This window comes from Schistocerca americana, chromosome 4, assembly GCF_021461395.2.
Source record: "Schistocerca americana isolate TAMUIC-IGC-003095 chromosome 4, iqSchAmer2.1, whole genome shotgun sequence".
Lineage (NCBI taxonomy): Eukaryota > Metazoa > Arthropoda > Insecta > Orthoptera > Acrididae > Schistocerca > Schistocerca americana.
This window is the reverse complement of record NC_060122.1, coordinates 692,335,857-692,357,013: the sequence shown is the minus strand read 5'-3', so window position 1 is coordinate 692,357,013 and position 21,157 is coordinate 692,335,857. Positions and strand designations below refer to the sequence as shown.

General features: G+C 40.1%; 1 non-coding gene across 1 annotated transcript; it reads left to right on the top strand.

Moving 5' to 3' along the window:
* Positions 1 to 7,459: 7,459 nt before the first annotated feature.
* On the top strand, positions 7,460 to 7,533 carry Trnap-ugg. Its single transcript has one exon. It is a non-coding gene; the product is annotated as a tRNA-Pro (tRNA).
* The last annotated feature ends 13,624 nt before the right edge of the window (positions 7,534 to 21,157 follow it).

The following is a 21,157-nucleotide window of genomic DNA, read 5'->3' as shown; positions in this document are numbered from 1 at the left end:
TGTGCCGACAACTAAAAAATTAACGGAGATGTATGAAGCTGATGAGGCGCTTTACAACATGAGGCACCCTGAATACAAAAATAAAATACGATTGGAGACGAGACCTGACCTGACCTGACCTGACCTGACCTAACCTAACCTAACCTAACATAACATAACATAACATAACCCTCTCCTGTAGCAAGGAATCGGTGTGTTACAGTGAGCCTGTCTTCTGAAGATGTAGCAGTTCTTAAGTGAATATTGTGCTTTGTGATATGAGGATACACTTCACTGAGCACATACAGGAATGTATGCTCATCCATTCTTAAGTAATTGATGTACCACTTGACATCTTCCACTGTAAGCTCACATAAGATGATTTGTTGAATGCTTTTATCGTGTCGTTGTAAAACCCACGGCTTCACCCAGATTAGATTAGTTTTCGATCCATAGATCCGTGCTGAGAAGACCCTCGTGGATGTGGAACATGTCAATTTTTTTAAGCTGAAATAACAATACTAATAGTATGAATAAATACAATATGTCATTTGTTTCTATTAAAAATTTCGTCAATGGAGTAGGAGTTGGCCACTAGTAAGTCTTTCAAGCTCCTTTTAAACTGATCTTTATTTGTAACTAAATTTTTTATGTTTGCTGGCAAATTATTGAAGATGAGTGTTCCTGAGTAGTGCATCTCTTTTTTAACTAAAGTAAGTGCTTTTAAGTCCTTGTGTAGTTCATTTTTGTTCCTGGTATGGTATGTATGAACTGAGTTGTTTGTTGGAAAAAGAGATATATTATTTACGACAAATTTCATTAAGGAGTAAATATACTGAGAGGCAGTAGTTAGTATACCCAGTTCTTTGAAGAGATTTGTACAGGACGTCCGTGAATTTACTCCACCAATAATACGTATTACACGCTTTTGGACTCTGAAAACTTTTGTTTGACTTGAAGATTTACCCCAAAATATTATACCATATGACATTATGGAATGAAAGTATGCAAGCTTTTTCATTTTTATGTTGCCTATGTCTGCTAACACTCGAATTGCAAACATATTGGTTAAGGCGTTTCTGCAGTTCTGGGTTGTGCTCCTCCCAATTGAATTTATTATCAAGTTGTAATCCCAGGACTTTTAAGACTGTCAACTTCGTATGTATGGTTCCATTTTTTCCCCCACTTCTTTTCTGCATGTGCACACAATGCAATGGGGGTACGTACAACTGCTGCGGTTAATAACAAGTTGTTGTCAGCCATCTTGAACTTTGACGAAAAATTTGATGACAGTGTAATACCCCTTCTAGCGCTACGTCAAAGATCTTTGTCAAATATATTTGACGGAATATTTGTTCTACAAAAGTAGCACATGTTATGAGTGCTGCATTCCGTTTTGTAAGTTTTGTCTCTTAAATTCCTTTGTTGTAACATAGTTCACAACCGCTTGCTTGTTGGTTTCATTTCTGTGAGTGGTCTATATACAATCTCGCCTGCTCTCAGTATTCACGACCATTACTTGCAACAGTAATATGTTATTACCACATGACTCACATTCTTTAAGCAGTGTATACTACGACAATTGCCAAGACTGTAGGAGAACAGACACATCAATGACCAGACGGAGAGTTCACACTTTTATGACACCAAAAAAAACAAAAAAAAAACATCTGGGGCACGAGTGAGATTTGAATTCAGATTTGCCATTGCGCAGTCGAATGCCATGACCACACACGTGGTTGGGTACGATTAACTCCATGTAACACGTCTTCAACTTGGACCGTTCACTGTTTCTATTTTGCTTCCTTGTTCACAGTTCGGTAGATCTTCTTCCTGTTTTCATGCTTGATCTGTGTTCACTTTTGGAAGGGCTATCCATTGGGCCATCTTAACGACTAAATATGAGGGGGTGGGGGGGGGCGGTTTGGGGAGTCTCCCTTGTCAGAAGTATTCAGTTCTGCACACGCTGACTGCCCGTGCCTACTGGATAACATGAAATAAGAATTGAGGGAGCTACACCACAAAATTCGCGGCAACGGTTATGATTACAACGTTATAATAAAGGCGGCCAACGGCAGCCGAAATAACACAATAGAAGAGAGCGAGGAAGAGAAGCTTCCACTAGTGCACTTGCAATATGTGAAGAGTGTCAGTAAACGCTTACGCACAGTCTTCCGCCACTGAGATTTCAAACAGTCATTAAGAAGTCCAGAAGCTTATGTGTTCTGACAGAAATTAATAATGCGGATAATAAGATTAAAACTATATGGAATATTGTCAAAAGGGAGATGGGGCAGTCTGACAGAGCACAGCATACCACAGCAATAAAGCTAAATGATGATGTTGTGGGTGATAATTCACAAGTTGTGCCGCGCGGGATTACCCGACGGTCTAGGGCGCTGCAGTCATGGACTGTGCGGCTGGTCCCGGCGGAGGTTCGAGTTCTCTCTCGGGCATAGGTGTGTGTGTTTGTCCTTAGGATAAATAAGGTTAAGTAGTGTGTAAACTTAGGGACTGATGTCCCATAAGAATTAGTTAAGTCCCATAAGAATTCACACACACACAATTCACAAGTTGCAAGTATTTTTAACAATCATTTTCTGAATGTAGCAGCAAAAATGGGATTAAAGGGTTCAGTTGAAGATGCAAAAAAATGTGAAAAATGTCATTCTCTAGGTCTTTAGAAATAGCACCAACATCTGCCACTGAAATTAAGGGAATTATAAATATACTGAAAAACAAGACCTCATGTGGTGTTCATGGAGTCTGACAGAATTCTGAAGTGTTGTTCTAATTTAATAAGTGGAGTCCTTAGCGATATATGTAATGCTTCACTGGCACAGGGAATTTTTCCAGACGGATTGAAATACTCAGTTTTCAAACCTCTTCATAAGAAAGGGGACAAGAGTGACTTAAATAATTATAGACCAATTTCATTGCCGACTTCATTTTCTAAAATATTCGAAAAAGTTATGTATTCATGACTAGTCTTACATTTATGTGAAAATAATTTACTCAGTATGCCACAGTTCGAATTCCCGAAGTGTTACGCGACTGAGAATGCTATCTACACATTTACCCAACAAATAGTACAAGCCCTAAATAACAAATTATCACCAGTTGGTATTTTTTGTGATCTCTCCAAGGCATTTGACTGTGTAGATCAGGTCACACTCTTAGAAAAACTCAGGTTTTATGGAATTGAAGGCTATACTTACAGCTGGTTTGAATCATACATGATGAACAGAAAGCAAAAAGTTGTGCTGATTAGCACAAATAATGTTGGGATGTTGGGAGGGTGGTAAATTCTAGTTAATGGAGAGTTATCACAAAGGGAGTCCCACAGGGTTCAATTTTATGCCCTCTGCTGTTCCTTATTCATGTGAATGACATCCCACTTAACGTTCAGCAAGCAGAACTAGTGCTTTTTGCAGATAATACGAGTGTTATAATAAATCCCATTCCAGAAAAAGCAGCTGCAGATGTTGATAAGGATGTCTTTCAAGGAATTATTAAGTGGTTCTCAGAAAATGGCCTTTCCTGTAATTTTGAAAAAAAACTCACTATATCCAGTTCTTTACACAGAATAGAGTCATACTGACAATTGAAGTAGCATATGAACAGGGCTCAGTTGACATGGTACAGTCCTCAAAATTTTTGGGTGTTCACGTTGATGACAACTTGAACTGGAAGAAGCATATTACTGAGCTTCTCAAACAATTAAGTTCAGCTTCTTTCGCTCTTCGTAAAATCGCTAGGCTTGGTAATAAACAGGTCAGCCTCCTAAGGTACTTTGCATATTTCCACTCAATAATGTTTTATGGAATAGTTTTCTGGGGTAACTCACCACTTAGACATAAAGTATTGATTGCACAAAAGAGAACAATGAGAATAATTAGTGGTGTTCACCCAAGGGCGTCAGGTAGGCACCTATTCAAGGAGTTAGGTATTTTAACTGCACCATCAGAGTACATATATTCGCTAATGAAATTCGTCGTAAATAATCCGTCTCAATTCGCAAAGAACAGTGATGTTCATATGTACAACACTAGAGGGAAAAATTACCTTTCCTTTCCGTTATTAAAGCTGTCAGTTGCTCAAAAAGGAGTACATTATTCAGCTACGAAGATTTTGATCATTTGCCCAACAACAGAAAGTGTCTGGCAGGTAGCAGATCAAGTTTTAAATCTAGCTTAAAATCATTTCTTTTGGACAACTCCTTCTAGTCCATGGACGAGTTTCTGTTTCAGAACTGGTAAAAACAATTGTACCTCTAAATGCAGTTGCGCGTGTAGAACTAAAAATTTCAGTAATATTGATATTAGCACAATTCATGTGTGTATATATATATATATATGTTGTAATCCGACTTGTTCCACATCATATCGATAAAATAACCGTGAACATGACATAACTAAACTAATCTTATCTTGTTCCAGGAAGTTCGTGTGCTGGCAAAATAATCGAGGACACGCCAGCGCAGAATTCGAGGGGCGATTGAAATTATTAAGCAGCCTTACAACATCAATACAGAGGACAGCTACAAACTTCCAGCGTCTTACTACGAAAAGAAACGGCACCTCAGACCATCACTCATGATTGTCAGGTCGCATGGTGGGCGACAGTCAGGCTGGTATCCCGCCACTGCCCATGGCGTTTCCAGGAACGTCATAGGCCTGGAATCTCATTAACTGGATCACAATTGTCTTCAGTGATGAGTCCAGCTTCGAACTGAGTCACGATAGCCAGCGAAGGGATGTCTATAAAGACGCCCAAGGTACCGGTGGGACACCAACCTCATTGTCGCTCGCCATACGACCTGACAATCAGGAGTGATGGTCTGGGATGTCATTTCATATCGCAATAGGACCCCTTTGTGTTGTCATCCATGGTAGCCTTACAGCACAGCGGTACATCGACGATATTCTAAGCGCCGTTTTGTTGCCTTTATGGTAAGCCATCGTGGGCTTCCATTACAGAAAGATAATACCCGCCCTCATATGGTAAAAGTTACTACGGTTAGTCTTCGTGCATGCCAAACCCTATCTTGTCCAGAGAGGTCGCCCGATCTCTCCCCAAATGAGAATAAGAGAAGCATTACAGACAGCGGCACCCAACCAGCTAGAAAATTCGGCAGCCTGCAACCAGCTAGAAAATTCGATGATCTAATGCGCCAATTGGACACAATTTGGCACAATATCCCTCAGGAGGACATGCAACAACTCAGTCAGTCAGTGCCAAGCTTGAATAAGAGCCAGAGGTGGACCAACGCGTTGGTGGCTTGCTCGATTTGCGAATCTCTTTCTCTTCAACAAATCACCCAATTTTTCTGAGATTGCAGTCATCTGTTTGTCTGTATATGTACATCACATCTGCCAGTTTACGTCCTCCTTTTTTGTCTTAGAGTGTATTTCCCAGACAAAATATAAATAATAAACAAAATATATATCTACAAGAACAACCAAAAAGAGAAAGATATTTTCATTTCAGATGATTCTTCCAGGATATCAGGTTCAGCTATTTTAAAACACTCTCAGACAAATGACTGATGAAATGTATTTTGTCCCTTCTGAAAGAAACCGGTAAAGTCGAAACTTGTGATCCTCTTTACTCTGTACGCAACTGTTCATTTGGAGGTTTCTTATCTTACATTGGTACACTTACGTTATGGCTAAGCTTGTCCATTACGGATGGTTTAGAGCCCATGACTATATTAAGTAAAAGTACAGGAAACAGCAATCCATCACTTATTGAAAATATTCTTTTATTCCATTAACTACATTTCGAACGTTTTCAGGCTCATCTTCATACGATGAACATGGAAAGTACGTGTTTATCTCTATAGCATGATCCTGGATAGTGGCTTGCGACGTATGGGCAGCTTTGTAATTGGTATTCACTGAACAGCTTCCACTGTATTTGCTAATAGGTCACTCATCACTCATTTCTCTCTGCGAATATAAATACACACCAGTTTATCGTGAAAATCTATACATATTCATATTCATAGTGAAAACTGAGTGATCTGTGGTGTATCCTAGCTTTTAATAAACGTCAGAATCTATATTCAATTCAAATCAACCCTCATTATTTTTACATATACATTTAGTAATACCATTTGACAAACATGTATTAAAATTTTCTGAAAAGTTGTATATTACCTCCAGGGAATGCTCTCCATTTTGAGGCGAATCAGTATCTTCTGCGGCACACTGACTCAACGTATTACTACGCCGCTAGAAAATACATCTTTCAGTCCAGGAACAGTTAATCCAGAAATTAATATCATTTTGATCCAACAACTTCTTTGTTTAACCTTTGGGAACGTTTTCTAGCACTTAATTCTGTATTGGAGATCATTTTGCAGCCACTGTTTCGAATTTTAATTTTTACCTTTTTTGTATAGTTACGTGACATTTTGGCCGCCATTTCGATCATTTTGGGAGTTTTGTGTACGATCTTATAAAAGAAATATTATATTTTCAAATATTTTCTAAGTAATATTTCGTATAGCGGAGCAACTAGCAAGTGCAGGCACCGAGGACGTGATATGTTTTGTCATTAGCTTTGCAGTAGTGACTCGTAGGTTACTTTATCGACTACGCTGAAGAACCCAAAAGTGTTCACAGGGCCAACTGCAGTAAGAGAGCAATAATAATTTTGATCTTTGACTGTCAAGTTGCCCAGATGCAGGAACAAACCGGGCGCCTCTCCCGTCCTAAGCCACACCCACCCTTTCGAGCTCCCCTCCCCTCCCTCCCTCAGGCTATTTCTCTTCCCCTTCCTCTGTTTTTCCTATTCCTACCCATTTCTTCTAAATACGGCAATCAGTGAACTTCTAAAGTTACAGTTATTTAGCCCAGTCACAGTCCCTGCCATATTAGCTCATGCAGTCACATTTCTCAACTCCTTGTTGGGCATCGCCTCTTTTATGGAAGTAGGCGAATTAGAGAGCTTACAGTGCCTAGGACCGAAGGAAGCATAAATTCACTGTGTTGGAAACTGCGTAGTGTCTGCACATAATAGTGCGTAGGGTCGGACATAATCACGCCACTGCCAATGTCGATACGTTTACCGAACTCGAGGAGCATAAGCCGGAGAAACATTATACTATGAGCAGTTTGAGAAGATATTATTGGCTTATTGTGGTAGATTTTCTGTTTTCGATATAGCTGTTGCGAGCAATATGTGTCTAATCATGTATTTACTAAGATGGTATCTGTTCTTTCGGACATGTCCGAAAGAACAGATACCATCTTAGTAAATATATAGTTACGGCTTACCGGCCACTTGACCGTCTTCTTCTTCTGTGTGAATGCACAAACAGTGCCCGAACTCTTACGGGAATCGACAACCGCCGCGAGTAATGAGTATAATTGGCGGGGGCACTACGGATGTAATGCGGGACAATACGTCGAGAATGTGGGTTTCGCGGGAGGCGTGCCACAGATAAATCCCTGCAGTCGCGCTATCGTCTGAGTCCTCGGTGGCTCAGTTGGATAGAGCGTCTGCCATGGAAGCAGGAGATCCCGGGTTCGAGTCCCGGTCGGGGCACACATTTTCATCTGTCCCCGTCGACATATGTCAACGCCTGTAAGCAGCTAAGGGTGTTGTTCATTTCATTGTAAATTCTAATCATATATGTGTTGATGTGCGCGTCACGAACAAATGCTAACATGATGTTCTAGTCCTCTTTGTTTGGAACCTCCAAGCTTCTTGAGAAGAAAGATTTGAATTTGCTGTCATCACCACAACTAAATCAATAACATGTTTTTGTTTTGCTATACTTTAAAGTGAATAAAATGTAAACCGGTTGGGCTACTTATGACAGACAACAGTTTTGCGCTATTAAGTCACTGTATTCCAAACAAAACACTGATGTTGATAAGTATGCTGTCTGCGATATGGAGGCAGCATCTACAACTGCAAATAATAGTCGAGGAATGGTGGAATCAGAAAATGAACTTCCCTCATCTGACATTTTTAGAGGTTTTCAGTAATGCTTCACTTCACCAAACACCATTATTTCAAATAATGTACAAGGAATTTTTGATACAAAAAAGGAACTATCATCAAGTGATGTTTTTAGAAGTTTCAGCAATGGTTCACTTCACGAAAGCGCATTCAGGGGAGAGGACTATAATGGATAGTGTTCTACAATACAAAATTGTAACCGACGTCTTTCACTGGCTAATACAAGTTTTTGTTACTTTCGATTTTAGGCCTAGTTGAGGCCACTGGGTAGATAACATTGGTTCTTATCTACATCATAAACGTAAAATGGTTCAAATGGCTCTGAGCACTATGGGACTCAACTGCTGAGGTCATTAGTCCCCTAGAAATTAGAACTAGTTAAACCTAACTAACCTAAGGACATCACAAACATCCATGCCCGAGGCAGGATTCGAACCTGCGACCGTAGCGGTGTTGCGGTTCCAGACTGCAGCGCCTTTAACCGCACGGCCACGTCGGCCGGCCATCATAAACGTAACTGAAGTATCAACTCAGTATCGTGGTACTCGGGATTGGGAGTTTTGTTAAATTCTATATACGCAGTGATTAATCAAAAAAAAAAAAAACTGAGTACTGTAATATTATTTACTCTGTTGAATATTGTGGGCTAGCATGAGACTCTGAAATAACCCAATACCACGATAACATACGTACGGACATCGGCTATTCCGAAGTACCCACGAAATAATATTTTGTTTACAGCACGCAACTCGCCACCTTCTCACAGATAGTTCACGAGAGCGCTTCTATCATGGGGAGAAAATATGCGTGATTTTACGCAAACTGTAATGATTCATATGGTTCTTAGGGGCTAATGATCATTTATGTACCAACTTTCACAAAGAAACTGAGATATATTTTTTTAATGCTTATTAAACGGAATATTTTTCTGTATTTACTATTCGTTATCTGCAAGGCGATAACTGAGGAGAATCTCATCTGCCGTTAAGCGGCCAATCTTAAACATACTGAACTCATTCAGTACGAGAACATTAATGAATGGAATTTGTCTTTACTTTGCTAGCTTTGAAACTATTAAAAGATCAAAATAGAGAAGTCTCCCGCATGTACATTTAATATTACAGACTGAATTTCTAACTAAAAAATATCGTCAATGTAATGGCCGACAAAATGCCGCAAGAGAAAGAGAGCTCCCCGCAACACGAAGTTATTAAATATCAGATTTTAATAAAAAAAAAGAGCTAGAATGAAAAATCTAACCCCCCCCCCCAAAAAAAAAATCTCATCTTCTTCGTCTCATGACACAACAGATACTATAGATAAAAGGCTATTTGTTAAATGCATCGCTGTTTGCGAGCTTTACAGATAAAAAACTACACTTTTTAATATTGATATTCATCGCGCACACGGACGCAGTTTTTCAATAATTTATAGTTCACACGTCACTCTTTTCTAACGCACAAAAAACCCTTCTTATTTTTCTCTAAATGTCAGTTTATGTGCCATTCCGTCACAAGCTACAAAAGTGTAATCAGTATCATTTGATTCCAAACTACATAAATGTAAAAATAAGGGACATGTTCCACTTGTCCTCGCTCATTTGGATGCAATACTGCAATTGTCTCTGTAGTGAATTACGAACTCTTTCAGACACAATATGACCATTTCGTTAGTCTCTACAAGACTGTGCACTTCACTTATGACGACATCAGGCCCTGCTCGACCTATCTATGTGGGAACATACTGATGCGGTAGATGTCATCTTACCTCACCATCAAAATGTGCCGCTGCGCCGTGATGGTTCCGCCACATACTTCAACCATGGGTCTTAGATTAAATATGATCCCAAACAGATGAGGACTTAATCGAAAAATCTGTATTTCAAATACATTTCTTCTAATTAGGGTTAAAATTTAAATCGTTTCCACCTGGCGGCTTATAACCACACATTCACAATCGTCTCGCTAATGGCACATTTGTCGCCCCATTCATAATGGAACGTTTTTGTTTGTTTTATCGAGTAATTTCACCCTTTCACTAGTAATTATGATACACCCTGTATGGATAGGCTGCCACGCGGCAAACAACTGGAAAGTAACATGACACAAATATATGCTAATAAACAAATTGGGTAAGAGAGACAAACAGCAATATTTTAGAGCTATATTGAACAGCATATTTTATCTGAACAGTCTGCAAATACAAGGATTTTTTTTTCTGTTGATACGCAGTCCGGAGTCTTCAAGAGTTGGGCAGTCCAGTATGGGAAGTAATGGCTGTCGGAGTTGAAGGTCCACCATGCAACTTGCTCCAAGTCCCTCCAGATCCCTGCGATACAGACAAATCCACTAGCGACTTTACACACTTACATGTACTTACACAGTCAGTAACGGAAACCTGAGAGCACCGGGCGGCAAAAGACACAACCCACAAACCAGGGATGTCAGATACAACTGTTTCGGTGAGTACAAAATTGTCCACGACTTTCCAATGGCGCTCTCACGGGGCCATCTAGAGGAACGATGTGTGGATGAGAGATTACCGAGGAACCGACAGAGGCTTATACCAAACATCGGGTCGGTCCGTGAAGAACAGACTCTGGCCATATCATCGGAAGACCCACCGCTACTCCCTCACTCTGTCGCCGGATATTCGTGGTTCCTGAGTAAGCTCTCTCGGAAACAGCCAGTGTAATAAAATAAAGAAAACGGCAGTCAAATCCAAATCATCTCGTCCGCCTTTTTTTATTTTAATTTCGACTTCGTAGGTTCCTTAGGGACCACGGAAACCAAAGTTAGTTTCCCATGCAGCCAGTCACTACATGACTCTCAGAAAGCTGATAAAAAATTAAACAGCACTATAAACTCAAGAAACAACAACAAAAGATTTAGAGCTGCATGAAGAATAAATAATATGTTATGCTATAAGAACCTAAATTAATGTGAGGAACTCTTGGACAGGAAAAATGGAGTGTGCCACGAGCATTCCTTTCGACTGAGATTCGACCATTTGGGTTTCAGCCCCCAAGTGTTTCAGCTGTGCTGCAAGCCTATTCAAAATGAAACCTACAGAAAGCATGTAATTTTATTATCCAAGAGCAGTTCGTTTTATCATCAAGTATTCATTATGTGAAAGAGACAGTTTCATTTTGATCCTGAGTTATGAACGACATATCCCATGATGGAATGTGTGTACGGGGTAGGTAAAGAATGTCGAGACACTTGAACAAAGATCTGTACGAAGTTCATGAACTGACACCACAAATCATTCTGACTGTCATATTCTCGGCAAAGAGTATTCTCTGTGAATGCGCAGAACTGACCCAGAATATGATATATTGCAGTGAATGTAAGCAGATGTAACAAGCTGTAACGTAACCTAAATTAATGTTCAAATTTTTCACAATTTATAAAAAAAAGTGTGAGAAATTTCTCATATCAACGGTAGGCTCGTATCGGGGGAGGCGATGACATCTCTAAAGTGATGTTACACAATATACGAGGGCTATCCACAAAGTACATTACATTTTCGTTTGTGTCTGTTAGGGGCGGGGCTAGCGCGGCCATCATGGTGTCGTGGCATTCCGCGGCTCAGCCGGCATCCTGCCGTGCTAGTGAGAGGTTCGTGCTGTACTCTGTTGAGTTACTGTGACAGTTTGAAATGTCAGCGTTAATTGAAAATGCCGCGAAGTGTGAAGTGCGTGTTGTAATAAGGTTTCTGGCTGCAAAAAACTGTACACCGATAGAAATCTATCGGCAGCTTTGTGAAGTGTATGGGGACAACATAATCACTGAAGGTGGAGTGCGTCAATGGGTCATAAAATTTAAAAATGGCCGAACTAACGTTCACGACGAAGAGCGAAGTGGAAGACCCAGAATAGTGACTGCCGAACTTGTCGAAAAAGTCGATGCCGCGGTCCGTGAAAACCGTAATTTCACAATAACGGAACTCTCTATGAGTTTTCCACAAATTTCACGAAGTTTGTTGCACGAAATCATTACCGAAAAGTTTGGTTACCACAAGTTTTGTACAAGATGGATACCAAAAATCTTGACAGAGATTCACAAAAATCAGCGAATGGCTGCAGCGTTAACGTTTTTCGACGCTTACGAGAAAGATGGCGACTCATTACTCGATCGCATCGTTACTGGTGACGAAACATGGGTTAAGCATGTGAACAGCGAGACAATATTGCAGTCAATGCAGTGGGGGCACACAAATTCCCCCCAAAAACCCAAGAAATGCATGCAGACAATGTCGGCAAGGAAGGTGATGGCGACTGTCTTTTGGGACAGAAAAGGTGTGATTTTTGTGGATTTCCTGGAAAGAGGCACTACAATAAACTCTCAAAGGTATTGCCAAACTCTGCACAACCTCAGAAGAGCAATACAAAACAAGCGCAGCGGAAAGTTGAGCTCAAAGATCTTGCTGATTCACGACAACGCCCAGGCCCACACGGCAAATGCCACTCGTGAAGTTTTCGAATCTTTTAAGTGGGAGTTGTTTCCTCATCCGCCGTACAGTCCCGACCTGGCACCGAGCGACTTCCACTTATTCCCAGCAATGAAGAAGTGGTTGGCTATGCAGCGTTTTGATGACGACGCACAGCTTTAAGAAGAGGTAACCACGTGGTTGAAGGCGCAGGCGGCCGAATTTTACGACGAAGGAATTTCCAAGCTCGTCCATCGCTACGATAAGTGCCTTAATTTAAATGATAACTATGTAGAAAAGTAGTATTTAAGTGTGGCTTTCATCTGTATATAATAAAAAAGATTTCCAATACTTTATTTATTTTTAATTCCAAAACGTAATGTACTTTGTGGATAGCCCTTGTATCTCAATGAAGATGTGTAAAGTAGCAAATGTTAATAGTACTAGGTTGATCATTATTTGTTATTTTGTAAAAGAAATTGACCGACAATACCGAGCAGTTCGAATCCTGCCTCGGGCATGGATGTGTGTGATGTCCTTAGGTTAGTTAGGTTTAATTAGTTCTAAGTTCTAGGTGACTGATGACCTCAGAAGTTAAGTCGCATAGTGCTCAGACCCATTTGAAACATTTTTGACTGACACTGTCTCAGGTTTAATAGTTTTAGACCAGTAAAATAATGTAGATGCGGTTGTAGAGAGGATCGCCTCTGAATTTCCATTTTGGCGGACAACGTGACGTTGCGACGCCGAGCAATGTGCAAGCGTTGAAAAAGACAGACACGTGTAGTGTAGTGCTTCGAGAATTTCTGTGTAAGTTCTAGAACCACTCGGCCTTCCACCGTATCGAACACCAGATATTTTAGTTATGAGTGGGTGAAAGGAACCCTGTTTACTGCGCATCGCCTGTCTGTGTGTGCAGGTTTGAAGTTTATCGTGAGATGACTGTAGACGCGGCTATCGAATGGCACCGACAAGTGTTTGCCGGTCGCGCCGTGGAAGCCGTAGTGAAAGAACAAGGGGGGTTTATGCATTCTGTGCTGTTTATAACTTTGACTATTGTAGTGGAGCAAAAGAACAGTTGAGATATTGTTAATGAATGCTCGTCTTGGACCTGGAGAGGGTAAGACGTGTATTCAGATTCAGGATGAGAATGGACTTGGTTTTTAAGCAAACTTTCTCTTATGTGAAAATGAACTTTGTTTCTGACCTTTGGATACGCGAGGAGAGTTACTCGACAGTTTTCGTTTATTTGAAGAATGAGATTTGTTAAAGTCTGATGTTTAAATATACATCGTTAAGTGAAGCAAAAGAAACTGTGTACATCTGCTTATTTTTGTAAGTAGAAAGAGCTTAAGAAATTCTTGTTCCTACCAAATATACTTCGGAGACAAAGAGAAAAGGTGGTTGCTGCAGCAAGCTAACCAGCAAGGAAAGTCGGGTGACCATCTCAAGTAAGGCGTATCGTTAAGGAAGTGGGAGCTTACACACACACCTCACCAAAGCGATAGAGTAGGTAGCCAGAGAGCGCGGTGGCGGACGCGAATCGAATTCCGTCCGCACATTAGTACCATTGAGATTTAAAAATTAGTGCGACCAGTTCTAAGGTCGGAAGTGGCAGCAACAGGTGACGGGAAAAAGTCTTCTCTATTACTTAAGTTGCCTGATTTTCCAAACTAAAATTAATGGCAACATTGGGTGCGACAACCAAGATCATAATGGATTTAACGAGCGCAAAGGCTCGTCGTAATAATGGTTACCTGTACTGCGACGTAAACACATCACCTCATCTCAATGGCAGCATCTCAACATCTACATACTCAAGGCAAGGCATTTCTTACGTTTGTAAATCGTTTCCAGAATTGTCAGAGAGTTCAGTCAGTATATCAAAATACTTGATGTAGTCTTGGAAAAAAAGTGTGATTCGAGTTAATTGTCTTTAAATTATTATTTACCTTAGCAGTTTTGCTGCTTCCTCTATTCAAGTAAATTTAAATGAAAAGTTTGAGTGTGTAAAAGTTTTTCAGAAGTTCACGTTTACGACAAAACGTGTCGTCACAAACATCGTAAGAATACAGTGTTGAACTCTCCACCAGAGCTAAATAATTGTTAAAATTCTATGCTCACTTCCCTTATTTAAATTTGTTGAGAATATGTTACAGTTAAAGTAAATTTACTTGAACGAATTTTCTAAAGTAATTACTAATATGATAACCTTTTTAGTCACATTATGAAACAGAGTTTTGCGTCGGTAGTAAGAGTGCTACAATTAAGATGAAGTCGGCTTGTGTTTGAGACTGCAGAAAGATTTAAAGCACAATACGTAAATATTTCACTTTAAAAGTAAAGTAATTTTCTTTAAAGAAGGATTTCAGATAAATTTAATTTTCAAAATTTAATCGCAGTCACGTTTTCTCCACAAAATAATAAATAATTGAATAAATTATGCCTCAGAGCCTGCGACCAATCTTCGTAGTTTTAGTTCGATTTTTCAGGAGAAATTTTACAGTAAGTGACCACAGCTCTCGTCGGATCTCACAGAAGCTAACTGCTGTTGCGAAAGCTGCATGAAATCACAAATCCACGGAAGTTATGCGTAATGTATGCACTGACATATTTCGTGTGATGATTAGGGCATTTCTTGAGGATTTCGTGATGCCTTCACCTGCCATTCTATTTATTTCATGTACGATTGCACAAATTCCGCCTTCGGCCATTTTCAGGTATCTAAAACGGAAACATTATACACCGGATACATTAGTAACACTTGTATCCAATGTATGATGCTTCCGTTTTAGATACTTGAAAATACATTAGTGACACTTGTATCCAATGTCTAATGCTTCCGTTTTAGATACTTGAAAATGCCTTAAGGCTGAAATTGTACAATCGTACATGAAATAACGAGAATGGCAGCGAAGGCATCTCGAAATCATTCAAGAAATTCATCGCAGCTGCAGACTATCGCATTGAAGTTTAGGGTATTCTTCTATCGACGAACGAAACATCCAATCAACTCTGCACTTCGTTGATAAAGCTCGATACTATAAAGTGCCTTATCAGACTTGCAACACATACAAGTCGGACACAGAATTTATAATATTGAAACAAATAGTTTTTGTGTTGATCAGAACCTAGAAGCTTGTGCTTTTGAGTTGTTACTGCAGAATACTTCTCCGATAATTCTAACAGTCTACATATACCCTCTAGGAAACTTTCAGCTATTCATGAAATATCTAGATAAATTATTGAGTTACCTACGAGACAAGAGAAAAAGCAGTTAGTAGTTTGTGGAGACTTCAATGCAGACTTCTGTAACGGACTATCTGATCATGACGCACAGTTAATGGAAATAAACAATATGGCACCTTACAACCCTGAGGCAGGTTCATACAAAAAGGTGAGGCTTATTTATGATAACAGGATACAGTATTTTAGGAGTAATTTGGAAGAGGTTGCATGCAATGTCATCTATAAGTAGAAAAAATGCTAATGTCAGATTCAGTTTATTCCATAGTACATTTGTGTCAATACTTGAATGTTGCTTTCCTAAAAAATAATCCAGAAGAGCCATTAAAAACAAGTATGCTGTGGACAACCAAGGGAATTAAAATTTCATTTAAGAGGAAGCGGAAAATTTTTATAAAGGCCAAAGTAAGTCAAAATCCGATATTACTCCAGAACTACAACAAATACTGTAGTATTTTTAAAAGCCATTAAAATATCCAGAAGTATGCACATCCTGTCAGAAATGAGTAATGCAGATAATAAAATTAAAACTATATGGGATGCTGTCAAATGGGACACAGGACAGTCAATCACTGTACAAGATACCATAACAAACTGACAATGTTGTGACTCATAATTTACAAGTTTCAAACTCTTCTAACAATCACTTTCTAAATGTAGCAACAAAAATAGGTTAAAATGGTTCAGTTGAAGAAGCAAGAAAATATATTAAAAAATCGTTCCACAAAACATTAAACTGCTAGAAATAGCACCAACATTCTGCACTGACATTAATAGAATTCCAAAAATTCCAAGAAAAACAAATTTCATGTGGTGTTCATGGAATTTCAAACATAATTCTGGAAAGTTGGTCCAACTTAATAGGAAATGTCCTTAGTGACTTATGCAATGCATCACTGGAATGAAGAATGTTTCCAGACAAGACTCTTATTCCTTGTGGATGTGAATGACCTCCCAGTTGACATTCAACAAAAAGAGATAGTAGTGTTATAATAAATCCCATCATAATGAAACCAACAGAACAAATGGTAAATGATGTTTTCCAAAGAATTGTAAAATGGGTCTCAGAAAATGGACTCTCTCTAAATTTACAAAAAAAGCACTATATTCAGTTTTGCACAACAAGTAGTCATACCAAAAACTAATGTAGCAGATGAGCAGAAGTCACCAAATAGAGTCGACTGTTCCAAATTTTTGGGTGTACATGTTGATGAAAACTTGAATTCAATGAAGCATATTATCGAGCTTCTCAAACAATTAAGTTCGGCTAGTTTTCCCTTCATATAATTGTTAATCTTGGAAAGAAAAGAATCAGCCTCCTGATATATTTAGCATATTTCCACTTAACGATGTCTTATGCGATAATTTTTTGGGGTTGCTCGTGAGGTAGAAAGAAGGTAATGACTGCACAAAAGTAAGCAGTAAGAATAATATGTGGTGTTCATCCATGGACGGCATACAGGAACTTCTTCGAGGGGCTAAACATTTTAATTGTGCCATCACAGTTCATATATTCGCTAACAAAATTCTTTGTAAATAAATCAACCACAATTTGAGAAGAATGGTGTGTCCATACCTTCAATACTAGGACGAAAAATGAGCTTTATTGCTCATTACATTTCTCTGGACACCTCCTTCCACTCCATTGACGAATGTTTGCCTAAAAACTGGTAGCCAGGAAATAACTGCGATGAAAGAACCGTTCAAATGAACTATGGTACATATAACTAACTAACTTCATGGACACCTCTAGCTAGAATTCAGTCCTGCAGATGTGCATTGAACGACCGCAAGTGTGTTAAATCATATCTTAGGCGACGATATACACTTAACTCATACACAGTGAAGACACACTGATGAGACAAAACATTATGACCACTGCCTACTGAGAGCTGAATTCCATCTGGTTGCGTTACCGGCGTGTGACGAGGTAAGAAAAGAATGTAAGCGGAGCGCGGATGAATCAGAAATCATTCTAAAGTGATAAGGGCCAGGGCTGGCGCCTGGGAATTAGCGTCTCGGAAATGGCAAAGCTGCTCGGCTAATCATATGATACTGTCGTGCCCATGTACAGAATGTGGTTGAAGGCTGGTGAAACCACAAGCATGTCCAATGTGTAGGATGTCAATTCCGCATCTCAGAATGTGAAGGTCGGAAACTTGCTCATTTTGTAATGCAGATCTAACGATCAGACGATATAGTACTCTGCTGGAGAAGGCATAAGTGTTTCTGAGCACACTGATCAACACACGTCGATGAACATTGAGCTCTGCAGCAGACGACCCCTATGCTTTCCCAGATCGCACCAAGGCCATCCTCAATCATGACTGCAGTGTGAATGGGATCATCGAAATTAGATCACTGTGCAAGACTATGCTGGACTTGCGGTATGTTTTGGATGGCGATAGTTGACCCTGAGTTACTGCCCTGACAGCAATCACTTTAACTACCAAACCTTCCACTTGACTACCTGTCCCATGCACTTGCTAAACTGATTTTGCCCTTTAACTGTGTTCGTTGGTGATAGCCTGCATTAGAGGTTACCACTTGTATTAGAATCTAAAAGAACCTGAGTGCCGAAATTATGTTAATGAAATGGTGGACCTGGCCTTATTTTCGTCAATTGTTGATGGTTGACAAAAATATATCCACACAGGACTGATAGTTTACAAAAGTTACTCCACAAGTTTATTGATAAACAATTTGCTAAAAAGACATGTTGAGCATGACGACACAAATAAACATGATCTAATGGTAGCAAAAATATGCAACAAACAGTTGACAACCGAGTGTGGCCGCTGGTTGGCAGAGAGTAAGGTTGTCCTGATTGAACTATTTACTCTGGTTCTCAATATGGATAATGCAATCCGAAATTATCTAGCATTGAATAGACCTTGATGGGTTTATTCTACACCACGTTGCTGCAGCTGAGAACAATTGGCAATACCATACCCCTTTTCTCGATGTGTAGCATCGTTTCAGGTGTCGGTCGTTGTTCAAGCATCTGCAGAGGAATGACATGTGGCATCTGTAATTCCCTATCGCAGGCATGAAATACGCAAAGTTGTGGCTATTGATCTATTAGATGGATCGCAATTACTCTCTAATGGAGCCCTTAAATCTCAGAAGATTCCAGCATGTGACACTCCCGTTCGCCAGTCACACCATTGACCAATTTGCCTCAGTTATACAGCAGTGCATACAAGGAGATCAAACGTGGAAGTGGCAGACCTCTCACACATAAGACTGCTCTCGGCACAGCGAGTTGTCCGAGATGACTGGGGTCTAACCTGTCAGTAGAGCTAATACACCTTAGCCCTCACCACAGGCTCCCCTGACAATACTAGCGCTAGTGCAGAGTCATGCTCAGGGCAAGTAACCCAAATGCACCCCACTCATAACAATCGTCTCCAGACCAGAGTCTGATACAGAAGTTCCACTCCAGATGGCAGTCTGAATGGAAAGACCAAGTATCATCTCTCCTCACTTTGCATCAAACCTCAGTAAACTCCACAAAAGCACTCCCACAACCACCCCCAAAAAGGTTTCGTGCCAATCACGAAACTCCATGAGCTCCATATCTCTCCTCTAATTCGTCTGTCCTACTCATCTGCCAAATCTAATCAAAGTTAACAATATTCTTCTCTTTTTAGGTGAAGCGACCATTCTCTGATTCGCACATTCCCGTGCAGAAAGGAGGAGACGTTCTGCTTCTGACTTCTTTTTCCATGGCCACTTTAGACAGTGTGTTATTTTGAGTTCCCACAAAGCTACAGAGCAAACAACACATTTATCATGGAAATCATTATCTGGATGGCCTGAAAGTTATGACGATTTTGACCAGGGGTTCTGGCTAATCCAAGAGAAGTGCTTTTGTGTCCCAACACAGATCGTTTTATGGCCGCGATAAATGTTATATTCCATCTAAAATTGTTTTGAAGGCCTGAGGCTAACCACAAAAAAATCTGCAGGCCTGAGGCTACCCAAAAAAACTCTGCAGGCCGAGGGATGGCACCACCTGGTAGCTCCCTCAATAGCACCCTGTCCACAGGTAACATGGAAACTCGCTAATTTTTAGGGCCGCGATACCTGTTCACAATGGGCGTTTACAACGCTGTCATAACATGTTGGCTGGGTGACCAAGATTTCTCTTGTGTCCCTGGCCCCTCCTGTTGTGGCAAGAAATGCCTAACAGGTAGGTCCAGATAACCCATTTTTCAGTCCTGTCGACCGAATGCATTGTCTGCAGATTATGGGAGCAATTCTTGGGACCAGAATTCTATCCCCAGCAAGTGCTTCGAGATAATCCTTTCCTTAATAGCTGCTTGTAGCTTTGAACACCCAGTGTCCACTGCAAGATTTACTGTTAAATGACCGAACTGCCTGCTTGTTCTCAATTCCAGAAAAACGCTGTTAGACGGAGGGCCACCATGCGTCAACAATGTACATGCTGATGCTGTACTTCCTGTCGTCTCACAAACACGACGTCTTGGGTGAAAAATCAACATTAAATTGTACCCTTGAATATGGAGAATAGTGAGGCAGTGACTCGTCCTCTCTCAGTTGATCTATAGAAATGTGTTGCCTCCTCTGATGAATCAAATTTCTTGTTACACCAGGTCGATGCTCATGTCCACACATGATATCATACTGCTGCATACATATGCAAGCTGGTGGGGGGGCAGTACTGCGATATAGGGGGCTTAATTGGGACCTGCGGTGGTAATTGAAAGCACTACTATAGCTGTGTACTACATCAATAATATTGTGATACTACCTGCATCCTTGTCACAAGACCGGAATTGTTCTACAGTCTAATCCATGCCATGTGGAATCATTGCTGTATTGCATTCCAAAGGGAGATCGACACGTAAATAAGGAAACGGTTATAATTTTTTCGATCATAAGTCTATGTTGCTGGTACTACAGACCAAAATAGATGGCACTGTAGAGACTGCATTGTGTAACAGTTAAGCATGATTACAATTATACTGCAAAAACACTTCTCTCTGACTTGTAAGAAGGATAATACAATCAGCTGAATTGTCTGGATGTGTACTGCACTGCCCACTACTCCGACAACAGACAGGATCAGTACCAGTTGTATTCCCAGACTGAAGTTGCAAGCCTGCCAGGGTATCATGTTACAGCTTAGGTAATTAGGCTTGTTATCTTCAAAGTCAGAATGTAGCTCAATATCAGTCCCACGGATGTCTACACCTCTAGGGTCCTTGTGTGTGGTAAAGTCAAGGTCAATATGCAACCTGATACCCCAACCATACATCTTGGGCTATTGCATGAGATAAAATTTGTGGGAAACACCTCTCCTCGACACAAGAGCCAATAAGAATTGAATTGCCCCTCCCCATTTTTTTATAACTAGAACAACTGCATAAGCCTCAGCATTCGAGGTCTGCTCACCATAGAGGATCAGGCTTGTTGTAAGCAACAATAACAGATTAATTTCTGAATTATTAACAATAAGTTCCATCCCATTCTCTCTCTAGAGTAATAGCATGAGCCTAGT